Raw genomic sequence first — 15,175 nt, forward strand, 5'->3', positions numbered from 1 at the left:
ACATCTTCGGGGAGTCCGCTCTCACACATCCACGTGGTAATTGTCTCATTTTTAATCACCACATTGGCAGCCCAATCAACAGAATAGTTGGCCTCCCGATAGATATGGGAGATATGACATTTTTTAAAGGTTCTAATGATGTCAATAGCAGAATTGATTATGTTGTGAATTGACCATGAGGGTTTTGAAGTCCCATTGAGGCACTTTATTATATTATTTGAGTCCCCTTCTATCCATAGATAGGGGCAATTCCATTTTTTGGCTAGGATAATGCCTTGAAGAGCGGAAATAGCTTCCGCTTTATGATTTGTTTAGGTTCCAATAGGGACAACAATCATCTCTTTGCAGATTCCTCTATGATCTCTAAGAATAGCTCCATAGCCTGAAGGACCTAAATTGCCTTTGGCTGCACTATCAAAATTGATTTTGAGCTAGCCTTGGGGATGGGTTTGCCATTTAGCTTCAAGCCTTTTATTATAGCTGAGATTAGGACCATCAGTGATCTTCATATTCCAAGCCCTTAAGATTTTTGACTCTAGGGAGTTATTTGAGTAACAAGAACCCTCCATGATTCCCATATTTTCCTGGATAGCCCTTTGAATTTTCTAGAAAATAGTATCTTGATTCAGGGAGACATCCCTGAAGATTCGGTTGTTTCTTTCTTTCCACAAACCCCACAAAATGTGAGGAAGAGAGAGCTACCACATACATCTCAAAAAAGAGTTAGTCCATTGGATTTGCCAGGAGGAGAACAAATCTCTGATGTTGCTAGGAAACACCCAGGCTATATTAAAGCTGTTGAGGAAACTTTCCCAAACAGAAGCTGAAAAGGAACAGTGGAGGGCAAGGTGGTCCACAGACTCTTCCTCTTGAAGGCACAACACACACCTATTTGGAAGGGCAAAACCTCTGCCTTTTAGGTTGTCAATGGTAAGGATCTTATTTTGAAGGATAGTCCAAAAGAAAAAATTGATTTTGGGAGTGAGACCTTTTATCCAAGCTTTAGACTAGAAAGGATTTATAGGAGGATGGGGGGAAAGGACACAATACATCGAAGACACAATTAAAGTACCTTTGGGATCATGTTTCCAAATCAGGGAGTCCTCTTCATTATTCAGCCATATAGTAGACAGATGAGTCTTGAGCTTAGAAAGGCCAGGGTGGATATTATCAATGTTCTGCCAATTGTTCCCATCCCAGTAATCTACCACTAAGGAGCCAAAAGAGCCAATACAGGAAGGGGTGTGGGAGGCCCATTCATGGGAGTCAATTAGGGGTTTATCAAAAAGCCAGGGATCCTCCCAAAATCTAACTTTTCTGGAATTTCCAAGTTTCCATATGACTCCTTTAGCAATCACATCTTTACATTTAGAAACATGGTTCCAAATATGGGATCCATTTATACTGAGATCCGAATTAAGAAATGAAGAGAGAGAAGAAGACAAAAGAAAGTACTTACTTCTCCAAAATTTGCACCATTTAGAATTAGAATGAAACCATCTCCAAGCTTGTTTGGACAAGAGAGCTTTATTTAAAGTACAAATCCTCCTAAGACCCAGACCACCTTTGCTTTTCGGCCTATAGACCTGATCCCAAGCCACCAAGGACTTTCTTTGCTTTTCCTCAAGCCCAGACCATAGAAATCTTTTTTGAATTTTCTCAATTGCTTCAACATACTTGACTAGAATTCTGAAGAGACTAAGAGCATAAATAGGAATACTTTGAGGAGTAGCCTTAAGGAGTAGGAGCTTACCAACTTGACTTAAGAGGGCCCCTTTCCAACCTGCAAGTTTTTTGTGAAATTTATCAACTAGAGAACTCCAGAAGAAATTAGGAGGGGCAATCCCCATGGGGAGTCCAAGGTAGGTAGCAGGAAGGTCAACAATCTTACATTCCAAAATTCTGTTGATCCTCTGTTGTCTTCTCTCTAGAGTATTAATGAAAAAGACATCACTTTTGGCCCAGTTAATAAGCTACCCCATAGCAGAGGCAAATTTACAGAGGGTACTCTTCAATACTTTAGCTTCTGAGATACTTGATTCCCCCATAATAATAGTGTCATCAATGAACTGCTAGTGGGAACAGAAGCTTGAGTATATTGTTGACACAAAGGAGGTGAAGAAAACTAGGAGGAAGACATACAAAGAATACTTGATCAAGTGGCAAGATCTCCTTGAAGAAGATGCTACCTGGATGATTGAGAATGATATCCAACAACATGGTGTCTCTATTAAAGACCTCATCTTAAGAGGGACTTGAGATTCTTCTTTCCCTGGGAGCATACTGCAGGGGCACCAATGGGTCCATGAGGCCTATTTAGTGTTTTTGTCTTTGATTTCATATTTTGTTTCTCATGTTGGATGTAATAAGGTCTCAAGGACCATCTTGAAACTTTTGGAGTAATTTTTTAAGGCCTTAGTGCCAATTGATTGCATGTACTCAAATAGATATATCTTGGTCAAACTGGGTCAACACCTCCCAAAGTATGGTATGAGAGTTCCTCTTGTGTATTTGATGTTTATGTGTCCTATTTGACATTTTTTCATGATTCATAGGGGTTGTTTATGTCATTTGTGCAAAATGAGCAATTTTTGTAAAAGTTGGTTATCAAGCCACTTAACACACCAAGTGGTGGTTGTAAGGATAACCAATTAAAATGGTGGTTGTAACCATTGGATTTGGTATATATAGAGACCCCTCTAGGGTTGGAGAGGGGTTGGTTGATGACATTTTACTAAGAACTCAAGTTTGAAGGCAATTCAATGAACATTTTCTCTGCAATTTTCTGTAAAAATACTGCTCTTTGATTCATATCTCTCTTGTTTGGATGAGTTAGCACTCAAGGATGGGCTTGTTAGAAAGGCCTCCAAGTCACCTTTCATTTGGCACTAGTTTGGATTGATTCCATTGAGTTTTGTATATTCTATAAGTAGATTTGTCCAAACTGGTCTGAAACCCTAGGTTTTGAGGGTTTTATCAAGAATAATGCATATCCAATCATTCCACTAAGGTATTGAATCAGGACTTGGTGGAATGGTGGGTATGAGGGTGCTCCAGATAGGTTTTAAACTATTTTTGTAGAGGAGTTCAAGAGGAGTTTTGAGAAATTGAGGTCTTAATATCTCCATGTATTAAGTCGGTTTGACAAGGTTTGAAGACACATTGATGGTTTTGGTGCCAAAACAACCAAGGAGTCCATAAATAATATCAAATCCATTCATGTTTAACATGACCTTACTTTCCAAGTTGGTTGTGCAGATCAGTGGAGTGTCTAAGAGGTGGCTATAATCTAATTGGAGATCTAATAGGGCTTTTGAAGGACTGCAAAAGTAAGATTTTGAGCACTTTGGCCCAAAGTACCCCATCCTGATTTTGACATATGTTTTGTAAATCCTAAAAAGGTATCTAGAAATGGTTTCATTTTATTCCTTGTGTCAATGAGTCAAAAGATATGGTGGAAATTATCTCTGAGTAGGGCTACTAGAGACTAGATCTCATAGAATGCAAATGGTGTGGGGTGACTTAGCAAGGTTTTCTCCAAAGGTGGGATTGGTCATTTTGAGTCCTTATAGGTCAAATGCCATGTTGGAATTCCTACCCCAAGTCCTTCTTGTGTGTTTTTCCAACTTGTCTCATTAGGCCCTTTGTAAAGTGTTGCCAAGGCTAGAGGCTTGAATGAGTAACCATTTTAAATTGAGGTTGGGATTGAAAACCTTAATCCTGATTTTTTGTGAGACCTCTTAGACCCTCTGCATCATTGAGTGAGATATCTTTGAGTCTCAGTGACATGGTCTTCTTTTCGTGGGTTTCGACCGAGCCCATTTCATCCGAGTGTGTGTAAGTTTCAATATGGATGCTGCTCATTGGTGCTTACATGTCGAGTGTTGGTTGTGTGAGCCCCTTATCCTTCATGCTTTGTGGTTCTTTTGTCGTTGTGGCTGGTTGGGTCTCCCATTGTGTGGGCCCCGTGATGGTGGGCCAAGAGAAAGGCTTTTTCGGCACGACTTGCCCTTTCGGCAAGACCCTATCTCCCTTTGGCTGCCCCTTTGGATTACACCGAAATACCTTCTTTTGGTATGATGAGCTTGTGGTCTGGGTGACAAGATTCCACATGTTAGTGTTACCACAAGGGTGTCTTGCCGATACCTTTCTTTTTTCTGGCATGATAAGAATTATTTTTTTGGTAATATACTTTTTATTTTTGTGTAAGTTCTTCTATTGGTATGACAAAGTTTCAATCTTACCGACTAGTCTATGTTATATCAAAATGGGGCCCACAAGGGAGTCTGAAGGGCTCTGATGTGACAAGTTTACTTTCACATCAACATTTGTTAGTCCATGTGGATAAGTAATTGTAATCCATGGGATCCACAGAGAGAGAAGTAATTTCACTATTTTTCTCCACATCATCCTGATGGCTCGCGTTCATTAGTCCACCTATGCAATGATACGTTCTTGTGGAGACCATCTTTTTTTAGTGAGACCCTCCTTTTCAGTTTGTCTCTATTCAGCTTGTGAAGACCTTTGTGCTTCACCAAAATATGTTCTCTACTGTGTAACTTGCTTGCTGTCTTGCCAACAAGGGTTCTTATTCGGTGTGACTTGTGGTGTGTCATGCCGACACCCATTTGGAGTTCGGTGTAACATGACATTTCACCATGTTCCTAAGTGCCTCCTTGTAGAATCCTTAGGCTATTTTGACATGGGGTTTTTGATGTGACGTGGATATTGCCACATCGATAAAGGGTAACCACAGGGTTTATGTTCGTTGTGACTGCACAAAGACTTATTGATAAAACCCTAAAGGCGGATTTTGATTGAACAAGATGTTTCTGATGCCACATCTGCAACCTGATATACACAAAGATCCACATGGCAGTTTACCAACATTGACTGAGTGACCTGGACAATGAAAAAGAAGACAAGTGGTCAAGAATGAAATCTGATATGCAGAAGTCCGTGTTTACAGAGAAGATATCATATTTTAATGAGGTAGTTATCTATCTCTTTAGGGCAGATCGAGAGATGAAGATTTCATTAATGGTGAATCAGTTGTAGATGGTTGAGGAGCTCAAGATGATCGACATAGATGATATTAGATCAAACGGGAAGACAAAGATTACTAAGTCTAGTAATCTAAGTATAGAGAATGATCAGATAGGAAGGTTGTATTTAATATTAGCAACCAATTTGAAAGACTCTTCTAGGAGAAATAATCAAATCCCCTGCTACTATGATCCCTCAGAGGAAAAAATAATTATTTTTAAAACTCTATGTTGGAGGTAAAATTATTGATGTACAAAGCTAATCGAATCAAGAAGTTGATGAGATTTGACAGATGCAGGTGTGGTAGCTGAGTTGGCCGAGAGATAGACAAGTAGCTAGTGATCAAAATAGTAAGTGGTCTAACCTAGATGTGGATGCCACTGTCGAGTGAGAAAAAAGTGCATGAAAAATTGCAGATCAAGAAGTCGAGAGAAATGATCAGACATAAAATTATAGAGGCAAAGATTAGAGAGCCAAGAGAAGATAATAGAGTAGAGAATAAGAGCATAGAGCTGACAGGAGAGAAGAGACAAAGATAAAGAATAGAGGTAGATAACAAAGAGTCTTTAGTAGAATTAGAGCATTCAGTAAAGCCAATAGTGTAGACAAATAAGTGCACAAAGGTGGAGTGTGAAGATATGAGACTAGAGAGCAGTGAGCTATGGCAGATAACACAATGGGTTATATACATTGTGAGAGGTAGAGAAGGAGGAGAGACTAGAGCAAAAATCAAAGAGTTGTTTGCAGCGACAGAAAGAAGAAAGAGAGTAGAGATCAGAGAATAAGAGCAGAGACAAATAGAGGGTAGGGAGATAAGATTGAAGCCTAAGATTATAGAGAAAAAAGAGTCAAGTCAATCTCAAGGGTAGAAAGCTTGTGAGTTACAAAACCTCATTTGTAACAAGGTGCATAAATTGTATTTGTTGGGTACTCAGAGCAGGGGTAGGTTCTCCTTGATTAGGTTCTCTAAATTGTTAAGGGGTCAGTGCTCCTTTGGGTTGGTGCCCATAAAGCTAGGGGTTGGTGCCCATAAAGCTAGGGGTTGGTGCTCATAAACTTCAGGGGTTAGTGCTCCTTAGGTTAGTTAACTAAAATTTATAATCAATGATTTATTTGTGAGGTTGGATTGGAGCAGTAAACTCCAACAACATTTCTCACTGAGGTTTTTCCCCACCATGCATTTTCCTCGTATATCTTATGTTATGGGTTTGCCTTTTATGTGTGTGTGTGTGATGATTGGATTAATATCTCTGCTCATAGTTTAATGGTTTCTATTATCAAAGCTTAGATCACTTAGATGAATTAAAGTTTTTGATTACCACTGATTCACCCCCCTCTCAGTGGTCCATTGTGTTCCTTCAATACATACACGCACACACACATACACATACACATACACATACACATACACATACACATACACATACACATACACATACACATACATATACATATGCATATGCATTATACATATGCATTATACATATACATATACATATACATATACATATACATATACATATACATTATACATATGCACATATACACATACATTATACATATGCATTATACACATACACATACACATGCACATGCACATGCACATGCACATGCACATACACATACACATACACATACACATACACATACACATACACATACACATACACATACACATACACATATACATATACATATACATATACATATACATATACATATACATATACATATACACACTTTGTAGTGCCCTTCCATGATTCATCCTTTATGATGTTTATGATTGTAAAGCGGAAAATACCGATCGAACCCTAGTTGCTCTCCCCTCTTCCAACTCCAAGGAGAGAGAAGGGAGATTCACTAGGGTTGATGGTTTTCACTTAGGGGAGAGACTTTACATTCAAAAGAGGGGTTGAAACCCACAAGATCCAATCCCACGCAATGCAAGATTGGATGCTAAATGAGTTTCAAGGGTTATGACAGCAAGGCTACCCTCTTTTGTAAAGAATGTGCATAGAAGAATTAAGCTAGGAATGCATAGAAAGTGAGAAAGATTCGCTTATAAACTAAGATAGGAATACAGTATGAAGCTGCGGACCTGGAATTAGCAGTAAAATGTCGATACAGCGCTGTTCTGCAAATTTGAGCGAAAGTTGCCGGGACGATGGCGCCCGAGCGCCACGGTCCTCCAAAAAATCCGCGAAACGAAGGGGGATCTGTTCGTCTCTGCACAAGGATTCCAGATCTTCAATTTCAGCCGCGTACCTGCAACCTACACACAGAAAAGCGAAGATGATTGGGGGGTTAGGGATTAGGGGTTTGCCTTTAGGTCAAACCTTGGTTTTGGAATTAACCAAGAAATGAGCAATGCTGTAAATGTAAATGTCTGTAATGTAAAACAAGTACTAATACCTTGTTGTAAGGATGTTTGTATCCTTATGTGCAAAGGTATAGATGTTGTATGTTGTATGTTGTAAGTGATCTCCTCTTCAATGGTTGAATCCTTGTCTTGAATGCAACACTTAGCCTTGAATGGAGACTTAGAATGATCAATTGCTTGAAAGAATGCTTGAATGCTTGAATGCTTGAGTGCTTGAGTATAGTTTCCACGCTTTTTCCATCATGTATGTATCTCCCCAAATGAGAGAGGAAAATGTAGTTTATATACTTGTCATTTAGGGCTGATAGACTGATTTTCCCGACCTTAGGCCGACCAGGAAAGATAATTTTTCAATTTGCAAACAAAAAGGCCCGAAGTCCCATAGGAGACCGGGCCCAAAATAGGGCCAGGGACCAGGGCGCTGGGCGCCCTGGTCCTGAAGGACCAGGGCACTGGGCACTCTGGTCCCACCTCCCGGGACAGCAGGGTGCAAGGAGGATCAGGTCAGGGTGCTGGAAAAATGCAGTTTTTGATGTTTGTGGACAAGTTTCGGGGTCTCCATTCAGGTTCCGTGTTGCGTCGCCATCGTGAAGACCGAAATGCAGTCGAAATTTGCAAGTGTCGCAATTTTAGGACGCTACAATGATAGATATTTATGGAGTTGTTTGTGTCCTGATACTCTTTTCTTCTTGTTTGACTCTTTATATTGATATTCTCTTTGATATTAGTGGATTCATTATGATTAGTATGATGATGTTGATTCTATACTCTGGATTAATTATTGATGTTAGGTCATGATTAGCTTTGTGATTATTCACTATTTAGGGGATGTGGTTAATGTTTATTGTTTATGATGATTTATCGTGTGCTAACCCTAAATTAGTGATTATATTAGATGTAAATTATGTTGATGTCATTAATTATGTTATACCTTTTCTATGATGTCTTACTGTTGTGGATGTGAAAGGGATGATGTCACATCACTCTTATATGAGCGGGGTGTGATGTTGTGATTCTCTTTCACCTGTTTGTGTATATTATGTTTACATATATGTTGTATATAGAAGTTTGGTGTTATGTAGGATGCAGGTACTAGGCATCAATTTCACCTGGTCTAATGCTTCTGAGTGTTCTTTTAATCCCAATGGCAATTGATTGGAGGTGACATTAAAGCCCTACTACATCTTAACCCTAGTCAGTGTCCTATGTGAGTTCCAATGTTCTTGGCTAGAGTCAATTGATTGGAGGTGACATTAAAGCCCCACTACATCTTAACCCTAGTCAGTGTCCTATGTGAGTTCCAATGTTCTTGGCTAGAGTCACCTTGTTAGGTTTTGTGTGGTTTTATGAATGTTGTATTTTATTTAACTTTATTGATGGTTTTGGTGTTATATATAGTTGTGTTAAATAATAATAAATTATAATGCATAATCCTAAGTGTGAGTGATTTATAATGTGGGTTATGTTGGGGGTTTCATATTATAATATTATTTTGTGGATTATAATATATTAGAATTTTCATTATGTGGGAATGATTTATTATTTATTATTTTACTTTATTGCGGGAGTTGTATCTGGTAATTGATTGTAATTTCCTTTTCATTTTAATTATTGTTTTAGAGTGTTCTTGTGTTCGAACATCGAGTTGCTATTTTGGGAGTGTTAGAGGAAAGGGTTGTTTTGGTTTTCAAATGCATTTTTGGGCAATTATGAAGGGTGATTTTGGGAATTTTGATGGTGGTATTTTTTGTGGACAAATATTTTTTTTTAAATGGGAATTTTAATTATGTCCATAAATGACTTTATATAAAGTGTCTGTGGCCTCCTCTATCACCATAATTCATTTCAACTCCAAAATTCGAAGGCCTTGTAAAGAAAATCCAACACTCGTCCATCTCTATTATTAGGTCTCTGGAAGCCTATGGACTCCACAAAGATTGAAATTCCTTTGTATTTATTGTGTCCAATTTCCTAGCAACTCATGAAAGACCCTATCACGCTATGCATTGGTGCCACCTACGACCAACACAATATTCAGAAGTGGATGTTTACATTGGAAAATAAGAGCTTCCCTCTCACAAAACAACCTCTTCACAACACAGAGCTCACACCCAACCACACATTTTTCCACCTCCTTTAACACTGGTTCATCCTCAACTCCTTTGCATGCATCCAACAAACATCCATGCCACGGTTGTCCCTCGACATAGATCGACTCAATATACTACTCCTAGGCATGGAGTCATTTCAATTGAAGGCATTGAAGAAGCTGAGATCTATGTCCGATGAGAGCAAGAGAAACAAGTGACTCATCGCTTCCTCCATCGCTCCCGTTGCCCTAATATCTATCATTGAAAGGTATGAAGAGGGATGCTGCTACGAAGTTGCGACAACCTGCGACGAAGGCTTGAGAATTCTTTATTCTCTTCCGTTTCTAGAGGAGACACTAGATTCATTTTCCATGATTAAGTTTGTAGCCTCTTTGGCTTCCATTCTTAATAGAGGAACCTCCAACGCCCAGTTTCATACCACCATGCTCTTACAGACGATGTTAAGGAAAGGCCTAGGACTTTTTGTTATGAATGCCAACGCTGACTAAATACTTTTGTGGAACTTAAATAATGCAGTCATTTCAATATGCATGTGTAAGGGGAACAATTTGATGTGAATTTGAGAAGGGATTTTGTGAAGTTTGCAAAGGAGTTTTGTGGATTTGATTTTGAAGACTTGGATTTGACTTGAGGATTTTATTTTTGAATGCTTTCTGGTTTGTGTTGATTCGTCAATCATGTGGAGGTTGTGCATCTTCAATTCCATAGTCCCATTCTTCATTTTCCAGGTTGGAGTTCTTGATTTTCTCTTGTTTAATGTACTTTTTCTTCAATACAATAAAATGGAATGTTTATTTTATGTTTGTATGGTGTTTTAAATTTTTTGGAAAATTTCTGGGTTCTCACTTTGTCATTTTGTTGAATGGTTGTTTTGGGTGCTCTCATTTCGCTATTTTAAAGGACTATTTTTAGTGCTTGTAATATTGGAGTTTTTTTTCTTGTCATGGGTGTGATACAATTACATTTTTGAGTAGGAAACTCACCCATCTCGAATGGATTTTTGTTAGTTATTGCATTTGTGGTCATATGGGTGTTGGAATTGGAGCCCAAAGTCAACCTAGGATGGCATTCTTGTTGTTGTTGTAAATGCACTAAAACAACATGTAAATGCACCAAAATAAATTGAAAATGTGCCAAAATAAGTTGAAAAAGTGCTAAAATATGTTGTAAGTGAGCTAATTTACTATTTTTGCTCTTCAGATCAATTTTGAGGGCCCGAGTTAGTCTAGGTTGGTCCAAAGGCCTAGTTTTGGGTCTGTAACTCTCTGTGGCACATTTCCAGAGGTTGAATGATAGTTTGTGATGGATTCATGCCTTTTGATTTCATTTTCATGTGTTCATTCATTATTGTCTATTGATTCTACATTCATGTTGATGTTTGCGAGCAATTGGTTAAAGGAGTGATTTGTGGATCATAAACAATGTTGTGGTCTAGATTATGTTATGAAACCAATGATTTATGATTTTATGATGTATCATGTTATCATGTATAGATATTTGGATTTGGATTGGTAGTAATAGGCATAATCCCATGCTTGATGATAATGAATCAGTGGCTATGCATATGATGTCGATTCAAGAGTTAACCCCTTTGTCAAATGGGTTCTTATGGAAGTCCTAGATCTCAATTTATGTAATCTTTGTTTATGAGACGGTTTTGTGATGATTCATTATGTTTACCATGTTTATTATGAAGTTGTTGTGATCCTTTTGTTGTACCCATAGGTTAGTGGCATCTAGGTGCAAGTTACAGGGAGTGGCTCTCAAGTGGGTGTCAGGGCCCTAAAGTGGTTGCTAGGGAATCTCATTGAGAGTTGGTTAATCAAGTGATAACATTAAATAGATTGAATTAATGGATGGGTAATTCACACATTGGTGTCCCAGTCATGCCTTGTGTGCTCACATAGACAGAGGATGAGATCTCGTGGCCTGGGGTTCTCGTTTAGGCTCAAGATGAGATTGGGAAGACCTATATGGTAGATCGAACTTCCTTGCCTCCATGGAAGAATTGTTTGGTTCCACATATTCAGTCAAATGGGAATTGAGGTCTAGATTTTGGAGTGGGTTAGAACCTAGGGAAACCCATGTTGATTCCATGTGATGACACTCTTCCCTAATTGTATCCGAGTACCCTACCCTATGTGGTGTTGTGTAGAAGCCTATGATAGTTAGTGTCATGTATTATTCTAGTTCTTGTGTTTGTTGCATTCATGCATTCATTGATTTTCCCCTTGGATGTATAGGTGTTGGATACGTCAAGTGATGTGTGTGGGGCTTAATGTTATTCTCAAACGGGGGGTGGACCTTTTTGGTTCCACATGATCGGGTGGTTGATGCCTTCTTCCATCAAAATATCTGGTGGTCACTTTGTGAGCTTGATGCATGGTTCTTCTTCTCTTCAGTTCTAGAGCTATGGAATTATGATGCAAATGAAATCTCTGTTATATTTAAAGATTCATCTATGTACTTGTAATTTAATATTATTCATGTGATCATTGTATCAAGCCATTCTTATTATAAAGATGGGTGTGTATTTGTAATGAAATACTGCATAATATGTAATATGTAATATAAAGATGTTATCATATGTTTAATGAATGCAAATTTAGTACTGACTATATTATAGGAATAGTTAAATTCAATATGTTTTTAATAATTGATAGGATAGGAAAATTTGATATTAGTGATTGAAATGAGTTTAGGATTCTAGAAGTGTTAAATGTGCTATATTTCATGGTTATTATTTCTATGGTTTAAGTGAGTATTTTTGTTGCAAATATAATGTTGATGGTTTTCATTGATGTCAAATACTATTTTGGGATTAGAATTCTTAAGATTGGTGACCCGAAAGATTTGTTACAGTTGATATCCCATTTGTTCATGTTGTTTGTGATCCAGATTTCTCTATTTACTGGATATGCTATTGACCGATAGTATTTGTCATTATCTTAGTTCCATTCTTAGTTTCGCTAAGTTGGGTAGTGCTATTTTGGGTATGATTCAATCTAGAATTGGAGAATGTGTAACAATATTTGTGTAGCATATGAGTCATGATCTAGGTCTGGTATTTGTGATGGATTTAATGTATTGATTTGTTCGATGAAGTGTGTTGTGGTTTGGTCCACTTATCATTCCTTTCCACCACCGCAATGTTTAGTGCTGACCTATTTCAAATCTCTATCTTGGTTGTCTTAAAAGATTCTGTTTCCCAAAGATAGTATAAATAAGAGGATGATCTTAATGTATGAGTGTGTAGAAGATGTGCCACACTAAAAAAGGAAAGATCTAATTGATATGTGAAGTGTGTTGTTGCTGAGAGGCACTAGAAGCAATTTTGTTATTGCAAATTGTGTCACAGTGGTGGATTCTCTTTTTCTTTCTTCTTCCTTTGACAATGAGTCTTTTTCTAGGTAGTGAGACCTCATGTAGTGAGCATTCTAGTAGTGAGCCAACTTATGTAAAAATCATCTTAATTGGTGTCACCTTAATCTGTGTTATATATTGGGAAGTAACATTCTTTGTGTTTTTTTCCTTCTTGGGTTTTCCACATCATATCTTGTGTTCACTGTGTGATTTGTTTTGTGTATGTTCTTTCATGTTATATAATTTTTAATTAATTATGTTGGTTATTCCAAATCTGTGAAATAATTGAAGAAAAAGTTTATTGTCAATTGATTCACCCCCCCTCTCAGTTGCCTGAATATTTAACAATTGGTATCAAAGCTTTGTTTCCTTGGAAAAGAGCTTAACCACTTGAGGTAGATCCTGATTTGATGGCACACAAACTAACTATTCCTATCTTTGAAGGATCTAACTATAGCTTCTAGAAAGAGATGAGAGGTTATCTGATCTCCTTGGACTACAACACTTGGAAAGTAATGGAAACTAAGTATGTACAATTGGTGAATGGTCTTACCACTCTGGATGAGATTCAAGCCTATGAAGAAAACAAAAAGGCAAGGTATGCTATCTTTTGTGCTTTATCAAAGACTCAATTAACAAAGGTTATTTCATGAATACTGTTTATGAGGTTTGGGAAAAGTTGAGGGATATCTATGAAGGAAATGACAATTAAATTATCAAAAAAGCCGACAGATAAGTGCAGATATGAGAACTTGAAAATGGAAGAAGGAGAAGATATAACAAGCTATTTTCAAAAGGTTGATAGTGCAGTAAATGAAATCAGAGAACTTGGTGGCACCTTGATAGATGAAGATATAATTGAGAATATTTTGATGTCTCTACTAGAAAGCTATAGTGATAAGATCTTTTCTATTGAATAAAATTATGATTCAAAGAAGTTTACTAGGGAACAACTTTTTGGTACTTTGTCTGCATTTGACATAAGGAAGTTTTGAAAAGACAAAGCTAAATTTGAGACTACCTTCAAAGCCTCTAAAGAAGATTTGAAAGATGAAAGCTTAGATGAGATGGAAGTGAACTTTGTAAGGAAATTGAAGAAAGGCACCGACAAATACAAAGATGTTACCTCCTAAATGATTTAGATGTGGAAAGATTGGTCATATAGCCACTAAATGTCTAGAAAAAGGGTCAAGACAAAATTTTAGAGAAGGTAAAGCAAAGTTCAATAAGAGAGTTTACTATGTTAAAGATGATGTTGATATTTCAGATGATGAATTAGACTATGAAGATGGTGACTATTTATTTTTGGGAGAAAAGGATGTACCTAAGATTGATGTTCCTAAGACTGTTGCTACTGCCTTACATACTGGGAGAGATACAAATGAATGACTGATTGATAGTGGATGGTCAAATCATATGACTAGTGATAAAAGTAAGTTTGTAAAACTTGAAAAGTATGATGGAGGTTCTGTTAGGTTCAGAGATGATTAGACAACACAAATTATGGGAATTGGTTCTATTAATTTTGATTGAAAGCATAATACTGACAATGTTTACTATGTGAAGGACTTGCATCATAATCTCTTAAGTGTTGGGTAAATGTGTGAAAATGGGTACACTATTATTTTTTAGGATGGTGGTTGTGTGATTCGGAAGGGATTCAAAATTGTTATTGTAGCAAGAAAAAGACTAGTGGAAACATATATTTACTAGAAGGAGCTACAAGGCACTATTTGTTATCTCAAATCAATGATAGTTAGCTCTGACACTGGAGGATGTGTCATACCAACTTTGATAATTTGGTAAAGATCGGTTCCTCAAGTGCAGTGAGAGATTTGCCTTGGCTAACCAAATCAGATAATAATATTTTCAAAGAATGTCAAGTTGGAAAGTAGAGAAAATAAACATTCAAAGGGAAGGAACAATCATCCACCAGACTGCTGGACTTGGTACATGTAGACTTATGCGGTCCTACTAGAACAAGGAGTATACAAGGTGAGAGGTATTTCATGTTGTTAATTGATGATTAATCTAGAATGTCATGGGTTGCATTTTTAAGAGAGAAGTCAAAAGCATTAGAAAAATTAAAGATTTTCAAGGGTAGAGTTGAAAATGAAGTTGATAGAAAGATTAAGTGTTTGAGGTATGAAAGAGGAGGATAATTTATTTTTGATGAGTTTAACATCTTTTGTGAGAAACATGCTATTAGAAGGCAATTATCTGCCCCTAGGATACCACAACAAAATGATGTAGTGGAAAGAATGAATCGAACTAT

Source organism: Cryptomeria japonica, chromosome 11 (genome assembly GCF_030272615.1).
Source record: "Cryptomeria japonica chromosome 11, Sugi_1.0, whole genome shotgun sequence".
Classification (NCBI taxonomy): domain Eukaryota; kingdom Viridiplantae; phylum Streptophyta; class Pinopsida; order Cupressales; family Cupressaceae; genus Cryptomeria; species Cryptomeria japonica.